The following is a 6,733-nucleotide window of genomic DNA, read 5'->3' on the forward strand; positions in this document are numbered from 1 at the left end:
GTGTTTGTGTTTAGTCTAAAAAAAAGTATAAGCTTAAGAAGGTCTAAGAGGGAGAAGGAGAAAGTAAACCCCTTCTCACTGGGTGAGTCCATGGGCCTTGTGTTTTGCTTAGTGCTCTGCTGTTGTCACCTTCAATTCTTGAGAATTTGGTCTTTGCACCCTGTCTTGTAATGAAGTCTGAGGAGCCATGCCTGAGTGGAGGAGACCCTGCTGCTTGTTGCCCCTCCTTTGCATGGAGTGTTTCCCATGCCCCAGCTGCAGGGATTCTGCTGAATCTCCTAGGTATGGGAGTTCAGCAAGAGTCAAAGAAAGGAGAGGAGAAAGTTGTTATGTCTATCACTGGGGGAGGAGGGGACAGGAGCAACCAACAACCTGAGAGGCCATGCTCTCCACTTGAACTAGAACTTGATTTGAATACAGAAAAGTGCATCAGTGTCCTGTGGCTGCCATAACAAGCTACCACAAATGGGGTGGCTTAAAACAACAGGAGTTTATTCTCTCATAGTTCTGCAAGCTTGAAATCTGAAGTCAAGGGGTCTGCTGTGCTCCCTCTGAGACTCTGGGTGGAGTGCTTCTATGCCTCTTCCCTGCTTCTGGGGGTGGCTATCAGTCTGAAGTGCTCTTGGCTTGAAGCTCCCTCACTCCATCTGCCTCTACCTAAATGGTTTCCTCATAAGGACACCAGTCACTATCATGCAGAATAAGGGCCCATTTGACTTCAGTACAGTCTCATCTTATCTGGAGCCTGTCTGGTGGTCTAGGGGTTAAGTCTCAGCACTGTCTCTTCTATGGCCTGAGTTTGATTCAGTGCCAGGGAGCTAACCCACATGGCGCAGCAGACCTCTCCTGTCTTGCCCGCTGCTCCCTTTAGCAGTGTATTTCAGTAAGTCTGCTCCCCACTCTGTCTCTGGTGAATCCTCTCACCACCTGCTCCTCTAGCCTACACCCCAGTTCTTGTATGCCAAAATAAATGAGTAAAATCTAAAAAAAAACAAAAACAAAAACAAAAAAAACAAAAAACCAAAACCAAAACCAAAATAACCTCATCTAATTCCATCTACAAGACCCTATTTCCAAATAAGGTCACACTGTGACAGGCAGGGTATTAGGACTTCCACATGTCTTTTTGGGGAGACACAATCCAACCTACAACAGAAGATAATCACACTCTAAGAAACACAACCAACCAAGGAACCCTTACACATTCTTTCTTACTGGTGTTTCTTCCTTGTGTCAGGCAACCACGTATTATAACACAAAAAGAAAGTAAAAGATGGAGCAATCCTTCATTCTTTGCCCTTCTATTTGTCCTTACTCATTAGGAAGCCAAAAGGAGAGAGTAAATATAAGATGGTCATACCTCAGAGGAGCTCATTGCAACATTGCTCACAATAGGCAAGACGTGAAAACAACCTAAGTGTCCATCAATGAATGGACTGAGAAATTATAACATATATACACACACATGCATATAATAATGTATATAACATATAGTGAATATGCTCACAAAATGGAATGGCCTTAAAAAAGAAGGCCTTGTCATTTGTGACAAAGAATCTTTAAGGTATTATGTCAATTGCAGAGGGACAAATATTAAATGATCTCATAAAAAGTCAGTTCATAAAAGCAGAGAGTAGGATGGTGGTGCTCAGGAGCAAGGAAGTAGGGAAATGGAGAGATACTGGTCAGAACTTATGAAGTTCTCATCATGTAGAAGGAATACGTCTAGAGACCTACCATGCATCATGAGGCGCTGGTCAATGATACTGAAACCCAACACTGGAAATTTGCCAAGAGAGTATAGATCTCAGGTGCTCCCAACACTCCTCTCCCCGCAACAGAAAGGTACTGTTATAGGACAGGGAGAGGGGCAGCCCAAACCCCCGCAAACCTGCCTATTCTAAATGGGTTCTGCCATCCGCTGCATCAACACAAAACATAGGAGACTTTAATGGGAAGGAACATTAATAAAACTAGGAAACAATACAGGTAAGGCAAAGAGTCTAGTTTCTAAATGAAGCATCCAGAGTTACCCGTCCCCTCGTGGGTAAAAGTCCATCCAAATGGGATTGGCCCAGAGCAAGGCCCCAAAGCCTGCTACAAGTCTAAAGCATCTTCCAGTGGGGACCCACAGAAAAGGGTCACAAGCAACTGGACAAGCCCGGAAGGAAAAGAGCAAAATCAACATCAAGATAAAAGCTGCCATTGTCACCTCCCCACGGATCTCACCCACATCTGTGTTACCCAGTCCACGACCAAAAGACAAGCACAGTTTCTTCACGTGTCTCTAGGCTCCATGCGCCTCCTCCAGGTCTCCTTGCCCCATCCTGCTTCCTTCCTCAGTCTCTTCTGCAGCTTCTCCTCTTCCTGCTCAGCTCCACCCTCCCTTGGGTGGGGCAGGGAACCTCCCCCTTTCCTGGGGACCACCCTGTTACAGTACCAAGGGAGGAGGTGGGTATCTTAATTAGCTTGATTTCTACAACCATCATTTTACTATGTCTGTTGTCTATCAAAATATTATGTTGTATATCTTAAATATTAAAAGAAAACAAAAGAAGTGAAATAAAACCAACTCTATTTTGGGAAACATTTCCATGATTACTGTTTGAGTTAAATATATAGCCCATATAGAGCTTCCCTTGGTGGCTCAGGTGGTTGAGTGCCGCCTTGTGAAGCTGTCCGCAGCCTCTGCAGCGCTGGTTCGATCCTGGCCAGCCGACGAGGGTCCTACATGGCATGGCAGACCTCTCCTGTCGTGCCTGCTACTCAGCAGTCAGTCTGCCTGTTCTGTTCCCCACTCTGTCTCTGGTGAATCCTCTTACCCTCCCATGCATCTGGACTATACTCTGGTTCTTATATAAATAAATTAATTAATTAAAAAAGTATATAGCCCATATAAAATATGGAATATGAATTCTGTAACTTCAGGGATCCCTCAAATGAGTTACATAGTCTAATTTTTTTTTGCATTTTAAAGTGGATTGCACAGTATAATAAGGAGACAAGTCTTGTTGATTTTTTTATTTCTCCTTACCAAGAACAACACAAAATAGCAAATTAAAAAAAAAAAAGCCATGTCAAGTTGAGAATGGCAGAGACAAGAAGAAATGTTATATTTCTGCACCATTAATAGCACTTTTCCCTGCCTTCTGAACAAGGAAGCTCATATATTCATTTTGCACTGGACCCTGCAAATTTTGTAGCTAGCTCAGCCCTGACCTGAAGTGTCCCCCTCACTCTAGCCCAGAGGAAACTGTGTCTGGTCTGAATGTTTGCATCCCTCCTCCCACCCTATCCATTCAAATGTTGAAATCCTAATCCCCCAAGTATTTGTGTTTGGGGCCTTGGCCCTGGTATTTGTGGTTGGGGCCTTAGGTCCAGACACTGGCCCTGGTGAATGGGATTAGTGCCTTTAAAAACAGAGCTGGTAATGTTAATTCTTCCAATCCATGAGCAGAGAATGTCTTTCCATTTCTTTAAAGAAACTTCTCCAAAGAGGAAATGCAAATGGCCAACAGGCATATGAAAAAATGTTTGCCATCATTTGTAATCAGGGAAATGCAAATCAAAACTACAATGAGATACCTTTTTTTTTTTTAAAAGATTTATTTATTTATTCATACAAGTGTTATAGGACAGGGAGAGGGGCAGCCCAAACCCCCGCAAACCTGCCTATTCTAAATGGGTTCTGCCATCCGCCGCATCAACACAAAACATATGACACTTTAATGGGAAGGAACTTTAATAAAAACTAGGAAACAATACAGGTAAGGCAAAGAGTCTAGTTTCTAAATGAAGCACCCAAAGTTACCCGTCCCCTCGTGGGTAAAACTCCATCCATATGGGATTGGCCCAGAGCAAGGCCCCAAAGCCTGCCACAAGTCTAAAGCATCTTCCAGTGGGGACCCACAGAAAAGAGTCAGAAACAACCAGGCAAGCCCGGAAGGAAAAGAGCAAAATCAACATCAAGATAAAAGCTGCCATTGTCACCTCCCCATGGGTCTCACCCACATCTGTGTCACCCCGTCCACTACCAAAAGACAAGCGCAGCTTCTTCACGTGTCTCTAGGCTCCATATGCCTCCTCCAGGTCTCCTTCTGGCTCCATCCTGCTCCTTCCTTCCTCAGTCCCTTCTGCAGCTTCTCCTCTTCCTGCTCAGCTCCACCCTCCCTTGGGTGGGGCAGGGAACCTCCCCTTTCCTGGGGACCACCCTGTTACACAAGCAATGGATACAGTCAGAAGAGCGGCAGGGTGAGAGAATTCACCAGAGCCAGAGCAGGGAACAGAACAGGCAGAGTGACTAAATACACTGCTGAGGGGAGCAGCGGGCACAGCAGGAGAGGTCTGTCGCGCCATGTGGGACCCTTGCCGGCAGCTGGGGATTGACCAGCACTGCAGAGGGTGCGGGCAGCTTCGCAGCCCAGCGCTCAACCGCTACGCCACCAGGGGAGGTCCGTGAGATACCATCTTACACCAGTAAGAATGGCACATATTAAAAAAACTAGCAACAACAAATGTTGGCGAGGTTGTGGAGAAAAAGGAACTCTCCTGCACTGCTGGTGGGAGGGCAAACTGGTCCAACCACTATGGAGAGCTGTGTGGAGATTCCTCAACGTACTAAAGATAGAGCTTCCATATGATCCAGCAATTCCACTCCTAGGTATTTACCTAAATGACACAGAAACATTAATTCCAAAGGGCACCTGAATCCCTATGTTCATAGCAGCACTATTTACAATAGCTCTGCTATGGAAACAACCAAATGCCCAAAAATAGATGACTAGATCAAGAAGATGTGGTACATATACACAATGGAATATTACTCAGCATTCAAAAAAGATAAACTCATGCAATTTGCAGCAACATGGATGGAGCTGGAAGGGATTATGCTCAGAGAAATAAATCAGAAAGAAAAAGAAAAATACCGGATGGTCTCACTTATAGCAGGAATTTAGAAAACCTAAATAAGGAACCAGGAAAAAGACTAATTAATACAAAGTAAAAATCAAAATCAACAAGCAACTATGAACCAGAGACATACCATGGGGTGGAGGGGGGGCAGGAAGAGGAAGGATTAGGGTCAAAATAAGGGGGGGTGTGCAATTTTATGGGAAATATAATCAAAATGAAAATGCATACATTGTGCAAAAATGAAAAATGATATAAGAATTATATGAGATAAAGTATTTAAAAAATAAAAAAAATAAAAACAGACCTGGATTGTACCCTGGCCCCTGTATCACGTGGCAACACAGAGAGGAGTAGTTTATGAAGCAGGAGGGGGACTATCACCCAAAGGCCATATGCTGCCACATTGATCTTGGACTTCTCAGCCTCCAAGCTGTGGGAAATAAATTTCTGTTGCTTATAAGTCACCTAGTCTGTGTGTTTTGGTACAGCAGTCTGAATGGATTAAGACATCCATTTCCATTCCCCTCCAAAGGAATTCTATGCCATATCACTCTTAATCTGAACTCCCCCACTCCCTGCATGGGCAATCCTTGGGGGAAACCACCTCCATTTCTCCGCCACATAGCTGTTACCCCCACACAACTCCAGCTCCTTCATGTCTATCCAGCACCATGCCCCAGGAAGGAAGTGGGCCATGCTGGTCCTAGTCAGTCGAGATTTACTGGATGAATAAATCTATGATGGCATAGTCTATGAAGGAATCACCCAGTCCAGACTTCAGATTGGTAAGAAGTTATTGTCCCCATTTTTCAGGCGAGACCCAGAAAGCTTGACCTAGCCACTTTTGTTCTTTGGGCCCTGTGGTTCATATTCTGCAGTGAAATCCAGGACTTACTCTTGCCTGAAAAGATGGTATGACCATTAAATGAAGAAACTAGCTGTGGTCATTCAAATAATAATGACAGAACGTGCTAGAGCCTTCCTTCAGAATCTTCTTAGTTTCCCCTTCTTTTAAAGGAAAGAATGGGATTAGATCCCAGGGGGTGTAAAGCAAGGGAGGAGAGGTTCAGGACGACAACTAAGAGAGAGCAGTTTGCTGCATGGAAGAAAACTCTCCTGATTTAACCCCACTGCACCTTGACAGAAACACAGAGACTGAGAAGCATCTCGGTCTGTGAGGAAAACATCAGCAGGTGTTTGAGGGTCAAAGGCCACCCAGCCCAGGTGCCAGGAAGGCAGTACAGAGTGATGGGGACTTCAGAGAGCCCGAGCTCTTGCCATATCGAAGTGAGGGGCCCCTTCTGCACTCCTCAGATTGTCCCGGAGCCAGAATTAGTACTCATGATCGCCAGACGTTTCATTTTTCAAAAAAAGGGACCTGAGATATCTCCCAATATTTAAAACATTGGCTTTTATGACTGCAGACTGAGGCTACAAGATGGGGGTGGGGGGAAAGGCGGGGGAGTAGTCTATGGAAAAGGACGTGGTGCTTTGGTGGCGGTTGTGGGGTGGTAACATACATCTGAGGTGTGAACCTAGTCCCCTAAACCATTTACAGTGTTGTCAATCAATGTTACCTCTATAATAATAATTTAAAAAACAGTGGCTTTTGTTTTTGTTTTTGTGAAATGCCACATGGCCATGCATAGCATCAGCCCTAGTTTGGGAGCGAGGAATAGAGAGGTGGTAAGAAACCCCTAAGGAGTCTGACTTAGGATTCAGTGGGGGACAATGGAGTAGGACCCTAAGAACTCCCCCGAGTCCAGGAGGAGGAAATTAAAGCAGCCATTAACTTCAAAGTCACTGAGCTTGCCAGATGCCC

This window comes from Talpa europaea, assembly GCF_964194135.1.
Source record: "Talpa europaea genome assembly, chromosome: 9".
NCBI lineage: Eukaryota > Metazoa > Chordata > Mammalia > Eulipotyphla > Talpidae > Talpa > Talpa europaea.